The sequence below is a fragment of the Equus quagga genome, chromosome 4 (genome assembly GCF_021613505.1).
Source record: "Equus quagga isolate Etosha38 chromosome 4, UCLA_HA_Equagga_1.0, whole genome shotgun sequence".
Classification (NCBI taxonomy): domain Eukaryota; kingdom Metazoa; phylum Chordata; class Mammalia; order Perissodactyla; family Equidae; genus Equus; species Equus quagga.
The window spans coordinates 100,507,700-100,520,825 of NC_060270.1; the positions used below are offsets into that span (position 1 = coordinate 100,507,700).

At 35.2% G+C, this 13,126-nt stretch overlaps 1 protein-coding gene across 23 annotated transcripts in view; it reads right to left on the reverse strand.

Annotated features, from left to right (window-relative positions):
- BAZ2B (bromodomain adjacent to zinc finger domain 2B) overlaps positions 1-13,126 on the reverse strand; it is a 391,257-nt gene that overhangs the window by 121,754 nt on the left and 256,377 nt on the right. The gene's annotated exons all lie outside the window — the stretch shown is intronic.

A 13,126-nucleotide genomic window follows, 5' to 3' on the forward strand; every position in this document is an offset into this window, starting at 1 on the left:
GGGATTATATCCTAGCCTAATAAAGCTATGTATAAGACAACATAAAGATTTCATGCATAAACTTACTAAGATATTTCTAAATGCATCCAAGGGTGGTTATTAATATAAAAATCATTTTTTAGCTCTGTGAGAGACAGATCACATTCAATTCAAATATGTGACTTTTCAATCTCCACTTTTACTCTAAAGAAAATCTGTACTAAGTGTCATAACCCCAGGCTGGAGTGTTATACAATCAAAAACACAACTTATTTTTCATACTTTGTAGGGATTTGGCAGAAAATGTGCTAATACTTGGAAATCTTCTTTTACTTCCAGGAAATAATTAAGTTTCTGTGGCTTGCTACTATGAAAATGGAGTATCAAACCCCACACTCCAGGCTATCTTAAAAATTCACTGTGTGAAAGGTATTGTGTTTTGTTAACAAAGAATAAGGCTTCCTTATCTTCTGTTTCTCTCAGACCTGACTGTGCATTGCAATTTAATTAGTTTTAACATAATATGTTTGAAGAAAATTAAAAAATATAAGTTAAAGATAAGTATACTTTTTGTTATTTAGTTATCAACCAAATCTCTTCTCTTTGCTTTTTCATTATCTGAAAAACAAGAGGAAGTCGTCGGCAAGGTCAGAGTGTACCCTCAAAGACTAATATAAACCCTATACTCTTTATTGAAATAACACTATACTTTTTATTGAAGTTGTACGATTTTAATAAATTGCATTAAGCATGTCTCACATCAGCCTGTAAAGAGTCCTCATTGAGGGTCGAAGACCCACTAGAACAAAGCAATCACTAGACCTTACAGGGAAGAGCCTCAAAGTGTCTTTACGAGGAGGGCCCACGAAGAAACTGGGAGGGGGGGGACAAGGGAAGGACACAGACGGGGTATTTCTTCCAAGTCAGCCAACCCTTGTTTTGTCCATCAAAGCCTAAGCAGAGAATGTGTGAATTTGGTACTTTTGTGTTATCAGAGTTCCAGGCTGCACTAGCACTGAAGGTGAGTCAAAACAAAACAGGGCATGCTACTGGAAAAAACGTAACTCAACTATCACTATCTTTAAGACTAGTGACAGGCCACCAGAAAGATTGTGTAATTTTTTTTTTTTTGGCAAATCCTCAAAAACCCAGATAGTTTTTCTAAAAAGCGAGCCTGTAATGTTAAGAATCAGTATTTATCTTCACATGTGATTGCATGTAAAATCCCTGGGTCTCACCAACCATTCAACGTCCTGAACCAGATGTCCTTAATCAAACATTTCCATTAGGACATCAAATGTAATGTAACGTAACAATCACTTACATTTCCTTCGACATCAGTTTTCTTGATAAGCAAGTTGAATTGAACATTCCAGTTTGGGGATTTTAGAATCATTTGTCATTTATATTTTACAAAATAATAATTCTTAAATTACATGTCAACTACATATATGTAGCAGTGATTTAATACAAAAAATTTGTGGGGTAAAACTCAAAGCTATACAAAATTCAGAACAAACTGAAATAACAAAGGATCAGAAACTGATAGAAATACTCTACAACAGCTAATGAATCGGTAGTAAGCAGCATTCTTAGATGCATAGTAAAAACATTAATTTTATTATTGTGAAGAAGTAAATGAGCTAAACCTTGGAGTCTTATGAACAGAAAACACAGGCAACACCTAAATGAAGTTGTCACTCTTGCAGCAATAATTAAGAACCAATCATACACAATTTGATAACAAAAAGTTCACTTTTTAACTCTAAAAAGAGTGATATCTAGAAGAACTGAGTAGAAAATTTCAACAAAATATGAGCTTTATTCACTGTAGATTCAAATGGAAAAAAAAGTATACTCCTGTACACAGAATTATATCTATGCCTGGCAACTTTACAAAGAGGCTACTTTACTCAAGTTTTTTTCTTTTCTTTTTTTTTTTTGTGAGGAAGATTGGCCCTGAGCTAACATCTGTTGCCAATCTTCCTCTTTTTGCTGAGAAAGATTGTTGCTGAGCCAACATCTGTGCCAATCCTCCTCTATTTTATGTGGGATGCTGCCACAGCATGGCTTGACAAGCAGGGCTAGGTCTGCACCCAGGGATCGGAGCCTGCGAACCAGGGCCACTGAAGTGGAGCAGGCAAACTTAACTACTATGCCATGGGGCCGGCCCCTATTTTCTTATTCTTTCTTATAAAATTCTTGGTGAAGATAATAAAAGCATGGAAAGCACTCAAGTGACAATGGAATCTATAGGGCCTAGTCCTTGTTGGTGAGAAAAGATTTGGTTTTGTATTGAGTAAAGACGACTAGGACCACATTATAACGATTACAGTGATACCAAGCATTATCAAAAATATGCATAAGAGAATTTCTCTGCTATATATGAATAAAGTTGTACTACAGAAGGGAAATAATTTCATAATACATTTCATAATTTTTACTGTACTTTGCCTTCATAGCAAAAATCTAGAAGTCAGTGATATAAAAAAAAAGTGGATCTTTCTCATTAAAAGGTTCTGTAACACTATATATAATTTTAGTATTGTTTTTCTACCACCTTTTAAAAAACACAGATACCAATTCCATATAAAAATCTTCTAGAATTATTCTGTTCTTTATTCAACAGTTGCAGTAATTCAGACATTTCACAACATACCTATTAAGTATCAGGTGCTATGTTTAGTAACTGGCATAAAAGGATAAATATGACATAATTCCTGCCTTGAGGAACTCATGGTTTGAACATAATTTAAGTAGTATAAGACTATTTTTTACATCACAATGTATAAAACAGTTAGTTAATATTTCAATATTACAAACTCATACTGTTATATACAGGACTCAGTAATAGATCCCAAATACCTAAACAGTGTCTTGTACACCGTAGATACACAACATCTGCTGAATGAATCAATTCACTACTCATTAAGAGCAGCAGAGGCACATTCATGGGACTGATTCCAAAGGCCTTTGATCAGAACAGGAAGTTGTCTTGAATCTTCATTTAAACTTGCAAATATGCTTCCTAGTTTCTTTTTGCCTACTTCACCAACTTGTGATCCTAACCTTTTTTAAAAAAATTATCACTTGGTCCTTTACTCTTCCTTGATTCCATTTAGGTACACGTTGGATTTGATCACACAAAATTTCTACCACCTCCAAGATCTTTAACGGTTAAATTGCACTGTAAGGCAACTTGCACATTTCCATTTCTTTATCTCTCAGCATGACCTCTGGTCTCTGCCAATCTTCTACCACTCCCCTGCCCTATCTATCTCCTTCCCTCTCAATCCCATCACCATCTCTCCAGTGTGTTAACCTTGAAAGAAAAGTCTCCTACTTATACATCTATTTCTCGCACTTCTCAGAATCTTTAATATTTGTGTCAAGCCCCACGCCTCCCTTTCATTTTGTCTGTAAAGTTACTAAAGTTTTCCTAATCGCTAGATCCCACTAATCTTTATTCTTCTCATTCTTAACCTCTCTATATAAATCTGGCATTGCTGATTGCCTCTTCCTTATTAAAACCCATGTTCACCCTTAAATTCCAGGTCATGGAATTATCTTGATCTTCTTCTTAACTATATCTTCAATAATACTACCATCTATCTTATTGGATTTTCTTTTCTAAATGTAAGCATTCCTAAAGATTTAGTCCAGTCATCTCTTTTTTTCTCTTTATGTTTTCTTCCTCAGTTATTTCATGTGCTTCTACTGTTTTAACTATCACTTCTATGCAAATGAATTCTAAACTAGGATTTTAGCTCCTTAAGAGCAAAAACTGAATCTCATTCATCTCATTATCCCCAACACCTGGCATAACCTGAAACGCAATAGGTACTTAACAAAAGTTTCTCAGTTGTATTTTTGGTCACATTATTTCTTCTGTTTCAGAGCCCCCAGCTTATATAACATGCTCTTTTACTTCTTTTGCCTTTATAATCCTATCTATCCTTTCCTAAACATCTCAAAAACATATTGCCCAAGATGTATTTCTCAATCTCCCGGACAGATATGTTTTGGGCCTCCTTTCAACATTCATGACTATTCACAATCTGTCTTTTATCATACCATTACTACAGTCGATATAAGGTTATGAAGGAAGAGTCATTTCTTAATCATTTTTACTCTCTACACAACACGGCATAAAGCAAACTCTTATCAGTTGCAGGGACAACACTTCCTAATACCTGCTGTGAACAACTCTAAAATGAAAGTTTTCAATTCTTTGTTTCTCTTCTTTTAAAAGGCTATAATAACCACAAGTCATTCTTTAAATGATTAAAAATATATCTCACTTTTTTCTCTGCTACATTTATAAAAGGCTTTTACAATGGTACTAAAAGCTCTTTGGGTAATTATAAGCTGACGTAACAGCGTCTATGCTGTGGCTTTGATCTTCTTCTACAGTGGGGGGTGCTGTTTAGATCACACTCTTGGTTCCACTGCCAGGACAACGCCCTGAGCCTTCTCCAACTGTCTTGAAATTTCAAGCTATGCCCACAAGGTGATTTTTGATCACGGACAAGTGATGGCTCAGTGAATGCTATAACTACTTTTAAAACAAAGCATATCTTGTATTAATAAAAATGCAGAATATCTTCTTAAATGAAACAAAATACAACCCAAGTCAAACAGGCTCTATTAATCTTACAAAATAAAATTATCTGGATATTAGAATGCTCCGCTTTTGAAGAAGTAACTTTTTCCCACATTAACACACCTACCATCAGAAGATGTTGCCAAATAAAAACCTATTATGACTATAAACTCTTAAATTTTGCTCAGAGAAGACATTTGCAAACTGATACATTACAAAATGAAAATACTTTCAGAAGACCACAATTATTCTTTTTAACATCCAAACATAGTTTCAATATTTGAATGTAACTCTTAGTTTCTATTTTAACTGATAGGTAATAATGTGTCCATTTGGCATAATAAAAATTAATATACATCTGTAATGCCTAAGTTCTCAACTTACGTTATAATAAACAGAATATGTTTTGGCAGAGCTTTTCAAATTCTACTAGCCAATCTATTCATAAGTGATTAAAAGCAGTTACACAAAATGCCAAGATCTCAGTAACAAGGCATGGTAACTGTAAGTGTCTTTATTAATATTAATGAACTTCATGCCACAACACAAGAAAGGCCTCCCCCCTCCCCAGGAACAAAATAATACAAATACTGCCTTAAACCTAAACTACCAGTGAACAAAATCTCCCATCAATTAGAAAAAGTCTAGATAAAATAATTATAAGGAGTAAGTATGCTAAAGCATCTAATCTTTTAAAAAATCAAGGAGACTGCTTACTATGATAGAACTCCACATATGTTGCTTTTTGTGTGCTAAAAACGTCTTTAATCTTTCACTGCTATACAAATTTGTTGCAAGATGTCTTTAAACTTGTCTCTGGTTCTTTACATTTGTAAGGATAATTTTACAGCATTGCAAAATCAGCCTCTAATATACAACCTGCAAAGTATGGCTAATTATCAAAAATGGTAGCGCATTCAAATAAAGGTCATGTGAATACTTTAGTAATAACTGAGTGTAATAACCAAAGTGAACATCATCAAAATTACTGTAAATTAAGGAAATGCTCAAATTACTGGCTCAAATATTAAAATTCTTAAATATACTAATGTTTAAATATTCTGAAACTCAAAACACACAAATTCTATTAACTTGAACTTGGATTAAAGAACAAACAAAAAGAATTCTACAGGCAATGGTGACAAAAAATTTCCCCCCAAATAATCTTCCTTTCATTTCTGTATTCTCATAACGGCCAGCCAATGAACCTTTATGTTTTAACATTTGAAAAGGTGGAAGGTATGGAAATAAAGTCTTTATTTTTAAGTATTTATTTGAAATTATTTTAGACTCACAAGAGTTGCAAAAATAGTACACAGTCCCAACCTCCTCATATATCCCATACCTCATATGTTAACATCTTATATGACAAAAAACAATTTTTCAAATCAAGAAATTAATCTTGATTAATTGACTAAAACAAAGAATTCATTCAGATCTCATCTGTTCTATTAACGCCATTTTTCTGTCCCAAGATCCAATCCAGGATCCCACATTACATTTAGCTGCTGTTGTCTCCTTAATTTTCTCTAATTTATGACAGTTCGTCTGTCTTGTCTTTCATGACCTTGATACATTGAGGAGTACTGGTCAGGTATTTTACAGAATGTCCCTCAATGTGGGTTTCTCTGATGCTTTCTCATGATTAGAAGAGGTTATGCAGTACGGGGAAGGGTACCCAATGTGCCCTTCTCAGTGCAACATATCTGGGGTCCACTAAGTTGCTATGTGGTACTAGTAATATTAGCTTTGACCATGTGGCTAAGTTGGTATCTGCCAAGATTCTGTGTAAAAGTTACTATTTTCCTTTCAGATAGTTTTTTTTTTTTTAATGTAAAAACAAGTCATTAAAAGCCTAGGTAACCTTGGGAAGAGAAGCTGCCACTGTAACATTGAAGGTGGTGAATAAGCTTTTGATTCAGTTCAGCAAATGATGTATCAATCCTCAGGCAAAGGACTATTCTTAAAAGACGGGAGCAGTTCCTCTTTGTAATAAGCATTTTTGTTAGATCTAGTGAACAGATTTAGAGTTCATAGACTAAAATGCTAAAAATACACAATATTTTATACATACTTCTATATTCAAATATAGATATACTTTATTTTAATAATGAAAAAGATAACTGTAAAAAAATCTAATTCTAAAATCTTGCTTTACTTATGTTTCAATCAATTAAAAATTCTTAGTTTTCCCACAATGAACAAAAATTAGTAAAGTCAGCTTTGAAAACATACGGGGTATATTAATTTGCTGGGTCTGCCATAACGAAGTACCACAAACCAGGTAGCTTAGAAAAACAGACATTTATTGTCTTCCAGTTCTGGAGGCTAGAAGTCTGGAATCAAGGCTATGGCAGGGCCATGCTCCCTCTGAAGGCACTAAGGAAGGGTCTGTTCCATGTTTCTCTCCGAGCTTTTGGTAACCTCAGGCATTCTTCTTATGTCTTCACATGGGCTTCTCTCTGTGCATATCTCTGTGTCCAAAATTCCCCCTTTTATAGGGACATCAGCCACATTTGTTTACAGCCTACCCTAATGACCTCATTTTAACTTGATTACCTCTGTAAGGACCCAATCTCCAAATAGGTCACATTCTGAGGTACTGGGGGTTAGGACTCTAACATATCTTTTCTTGGGGGAAGACACAATTTAATCCATAACACTGGGTTTATTTTTAAGAGTACTGAATTGATTTGAAGGCATTACCTTTCTTTAGTAATTTACTGCTAAAATTCGAAATTAAAACTACAAAGTTCTACTCATAAAAGTTACATAAAATAATATTTCAAAAATATCTGGTGCCTTGTGATCAAACCCCTCATTAATTATAAACCCCATTTGGAGGGACAAGAAAGCCAGCGAGTTGAACATTTGAGGGCCTTTATTTATTATGTGTAGGTATTCACAGTACAAGCAACTCAACTAAAAAGGAAAATAATGTTATAATAGTTCATACTACAACATAAATACTCAAAGAAACTGAAATGAAACTTTGGCTTTATCCCCCAAACCCTCAAAAACAGGCCTATCTCATTCTCTTGATTATTCTCTAAAGACTGTAAACTTGAGCCCTGGTTATCTTCTTTTTTTTTTAAGATTTTATTTTTCGGGGCCGGCCTGGTGGCGCAGCCGTTAAGTGCACATGTTCTGCTTTGGTGGCCCAGGGTTCACCGGTTCCAATCCTGGGTGCAGACATGGCACTGCTTAGCAAGCCATGCTGTGGTAGTCATCCCACATATAAAGTAGAGGAATCTGGGCATGGATGTTAGCTCAGGGCCAGTCTTCCTCAGCGAAAAGAGGAGGATTGGCAGCAGTTAGCTCAGGGTTAATCTTCCTCAAAAAAATAAAAATAAAAAAGATTTTATTTTTCCTTTTTCTCCCCAAAGCCCCCTGGTACATAGACGTATATTTTCTAGTTGTGGGTCCTTCTAGTTGTGGCATGTGGGATGCCGCCTCAGCATGGCCTGATGAGCGGTGCCATGTCGGCGCCCAGGATTCATACCGGCGAAACCCCAGGCCGCCGAAGCAGAGTGCGTGAACTTAACCATTTGGCCACGGAGCCGGCCCCCTGGTTATCTTTTAAATAAAAATTTCTAATTAAATAATAACTTTGAACTTTCAGGATTTTATTTATTCATTGCCTCTTCAGTAAGGTCAACTGATTTTTTAAGATTCTTTACTCTGTGGCTTATAATGCCCATTCCCAACTAAAATCTACATAGTAATTTGGTGTTATCAAAGCAAAGTATAGCACAGCCTAGAACATTTATTAATTAGAGTTAATTTATCATCTAATTTTCAAGTCCTGCAAGTTTATTTCTCCTTCCCTTCCTTTCTTCAACAATTGTTTCTTGAGCATATATTTTGTGTTGGACAGATATGGTCCACCTTTAAATGTAGAAAAAGAGACAAGTAAGTAAACAACACTAAGTGTTAAGTTATAAATTGTGAAGAGTACCATGAAGGAAATTATTAGGCACAGAAATAGATAATAGTGGAACAATTATCTAGATACTTGAGGAGGAGACTTCTGTAACTAATGTCTCAGGACATTTAACCTGAGACAAAGCATGAGAAAAAATGAGTCTCATGAAGATCTTCCAGATGGAGGGAGAGCATGTTTGAGAAGCTGAGTTGGGAAAGAATGTTTTGTATCTGAAGAAATGAAAGGTCAGCAAGGTTGAAAGATAATGGGCCAGAGTGAGAACAGTACCAGACAAAGTTGAAGTAAACAGAGGTTAGATCATGGAGGGTGTATATCAGTTGGGTGAAAAGTACAAAATAGCCAGTTCAAAATGGCTCAGGGAAAAGGTGAAAGTATGGACTCATATAATGCAAAAGTTTTTGGAAAAGGCTCACTTTAAAGAAGACTGACTGTTTACCAGGACTTAATTCCTCCTTCCTCACTTGGCTGCTTCCTCAGATGGGCCCTTCTTCCCAGGTTTGTGGGACAAAAGGGTATCATTCCTCACCAGTTCCAATAAAAATTCCAGAATGGAATCTCTTTGTCTTTGATTTGTCTGACTTCCATCATATGCCCATTCCTTAACCAATCACTATCATCTGGGAAATAGGATGTTTGATTCACTATACTGGGTCACACGTCACCCCTGGATTCTTAGGTGAAAATGTTTTTAAAAGAAAGTGATTTGTTTGGTGGGGGACAACTTCAGGTAATGGTGGAGTAGTAGTGATGTGGTTGCAAGAATCATCCACATAAAATAATTATAAAAACTGGATTTAAAACAACAACAAAACTAAAGACACTAGAAAGCATCCAAAAGCAGAGAAAATCCAGGGGAGAGTTTAATCTAGAAAAATGGTAACAAGAGCAGTAAGAAGTGTGACTTTGTAGTTTCTGGTCTGATAATGCCGCCTACACCTCACAGCCACAAGTCCAGAAAACAGTGGAAGAAAAAGCACCAGGCTTATCAACTAAAGGTGCCAGAGGTCAGAATCCAGGACTGAGAAAACATCAGGAAATTTAAAGCGGAAATCCCAGCAGTGAGCAAACCACAGAAAAAGTGAGACCCAAATTCAGAGCTTAAACTATTCAAATGCCTAGCTACAAGTACCCTGTGCATAAATGGGGAAGGACTCCAAGGGCGCCGCAAAAGAACCAGCAGAGAATGTAGAGAAATCTACTTTTGAAAGACAGAGCTACACACAAAAGATCTCTTGAGTTTGATCTATTTCTTTATTGAGTGCATTCCTTCACAATGATTAGCTTAGACAGCAGAAAGCCTGAAGTTTCAGAGTACAGAGTCCAAAGCTGGCAGAGCAGCTGGAAATTAGAAGGTAATCTTAGAAGCAAGGAAACCACAGAGAAAAAGAGACTCATCTTTGCCCTAAGTCCTTGGCTGACCCAATAATTCTCACAGGCACAGAGGAGACCCACAGTGGGCCAGTCTAAAAATGCAGCAGTGGGAAGTCAAAAAACAAAGCACAGATTACCATCAGTATGTTTTTGACCACAATGAAACTAAAATAGACATCAATAAAAAAATCTAATGTTAAATCATTGTCTTCTAAATAACTCATTGATCAAAGAATTTACAAAGGAAAATGGAAAATATTTTTTACTAGATTGATAAGGAAATGAAAATATTTCGAAATTGGTGGGATACAGCAATAGCAGTACTTAAAAGGGAAATTTATAGCATTAAATGCCTATATAAAAAAAGGAGAAAGGTCTTAAATAAATGATCTAAGCTTTCCCTTTAAGAAATTAGATAAAAAGAAGAGGAAATCACACTCATGGAAAAACAGAGGAAATAAGAAAGGGCAGAAATCAATGAAATAGAAAACAGAAAGTTGAGAAAAATCAATGAAACCAAAAGCTAGTTTGTAAAAAAAACCAAAAAAGCAAAAATGATAAACCTCTAGTCACAAAGAAAAAAGAGAAAAGGCACAAAAGATTAATATCAACAACGAAAGAGAAGACATCACTACAAATCCCACAGACATTCAAAAGATAAGGTAGTATTTAGAACAATTTTGTGCCTCAAAATTCAATGATTTAGAAGAAATGGACAAATTCCTTGAAAGACACCAATTACTAAAGCTCACTAAAGAAGAAAAAGCTAATCTGAATAGTTTTATATCTATACTTAAAAAGTTGAATTCATGGTTTAATATCTTCCAATGATAGTTTAAAAAAACCCCAAAAAACAGTCTTCCACGCCCAGATAACTTCACTGGTGGAGTCTACCAAACACTTAGGGAAGAAATAACACCAATTTGATAAAAACTTTTCCAAAAAAAACATTTTCAAGAAGGAGTGTGTGGTCCACTGTGTCAGTTCTGCTGAAAGGTTGAGTGAGAGGAGGATAGAAAAGTGACATTGGTGTGAGTTGAGATATACATGAAAGATGAGGAAAAGGGCAAAGCATATGCAGCTAAATCTTTTCAGAAGCTCGGCTGTAATGCAAAACAGAAAATAGAGCAATAGCCAGAAGAGTATTTAGGGTGAAAGATGTATTGCTTTTTTTAGGATAGAAGATACTAAGAGCATGCTTTATACTGATGGATATGACACTGTATAGAAGGAATGAAGTCCTTGAAAAGCCTTTTATAATCTTTAAAGAGGAAACAGTAGATATTTGCTATTGTCTGTGACAGTTAAGAGCCATATCATTTTGAGTTAAGCATTTATTCTATTTGGTTTAATTTATATTGTTACATAAAACAGCATATCAAAGGATTGTAGTAAGTATACATGAACTATTGGATGCACTGATGAAATATTATTTTTTTCAAAGGAAATAACTGTTGAAATTGGAATAAAGCTCATACATATGTATCAGAAGTTTACTACGATCCACAGGTGAGGAGATATGGCAAGGGCGCTATCACAGATGAGCTCAAATGGGCAGATAATTGGCTCACTTAACATTTGTTCCAACCTCCTTTTAGTGTACCTTCCTGTGATGCAGAAGCTGGGCCGCTAAAAACTACATTTACTAGTCTCTCTTGCAGCCAGGATTCTAGACGTAATTTAGAGTCTGCCCATCAGATGTATTCGGAAAGAAAGAAAAGCTGAGTTAAGCTGGCAGGTTGGCAGCACGAGGTATCCTTTTTGCTGGTGCAGATCTAGCAGGCAGCACAGACCAGCCCTGAAGCCAGTTATGTCAGTGGTTCTCGATCGGTGGATTGCAGCTGGGGTGGTATGATCCATGGAGCCATCAGTTGGAACAGTTGTGCCCTTATTGAACCAGAGGTAGCTTCCTTAAGCAGGCCAATTCCACAGTAATGCTCTGAAATCATTCATGGGGGCCATGGGCGAGCTCCTCAATAATTTCATAAGTACCTACTTTGCTGTACTAAATCTCTTTCTGCTTAAAACAGCTTTAGTAGTTTAATTTATCTCTTGTTGAACTGACTCATATATCAACCAACAACCCCAAGTGGTATAGTTCCAAAACCAAAAAGTCAATTCAGTCTATTACAACTTGCCTGATATCTGATAACTATGTACTTTCAAAGTAATACTAAATGAGAGGTAAGTGATATCTTAAAAAATATATGTATAACCTCGGAGGTAAAGGAGGACTTCTTAAACAAGACAAAAAGCATAACCGTAAATAAAAATATTGATAAATCTAACTACATTAAAATTGAAGTTCTATTCATCAAAACACAATGTAGAATAAAAAAAGACACACCATAGTCTAGGAAAAGATATCTTCTAAAAATATAACTGAAAAAAGGAGCAGTAACCAAAATAGAGAAAGAACTCATAAATCTATAAGAAATACATACACAACCCAATAGATATATGCACCAAAGCCCTGAAGAATCACTTCAAAAAAGAGGAAATCCAAAAAGCTAAAAACTTATTAAAAAGGTACCTCAATAAAACACTACTTCATAATCATCATTGATCAAAAAGTCTCACAATGACAAGTGTTAGTATGAATGATAAACATCAGGAATTCTAATACATAGCTGGTGGAAAAATAAATTGGTACAACCAGTAAAGTTGAAGACCTCTTCAGAAATGTATACTTATACACATTAGAATCCATGTATAATGATGGTCATAACATTGTCTGTAACTGGCAAAAGTTGGAAACAACACAGATATCCACCAACAATAGTGTGGATATATAAATGAACATATATTCCATTCAAATGCAACATGCAAAAAGATAACTGAGTGTTTTACTCTTTGAAACGTATTCCTCCTCCACATTTCTCACCCAGTTATCCAAATTATGTCAGAGCTTCTCTTTCCAAACATCACCTTTACATTATTTACATATGGGATATTTATTATATATGGTATATACCCCATAAGAATCTACACTTTTAATATCTCTGGAACTTTGTTTCTTTCCCCATCTCCAATAACTTCTTAATTTTGGCCCTCGTCATTTCTCACCCAGAAATCTTCTTTGCCTCTAGTCCTATCCCCATTGCAAACTGATGCTCTACATGCTGCTAGAGCTATCATTTTCAAAATTTGGTGATCATATAAAACCCTTCCACTTGGATGAAGTGGAATAAAAATAATAGTTACAATTTACTAGGCATCTACTATAT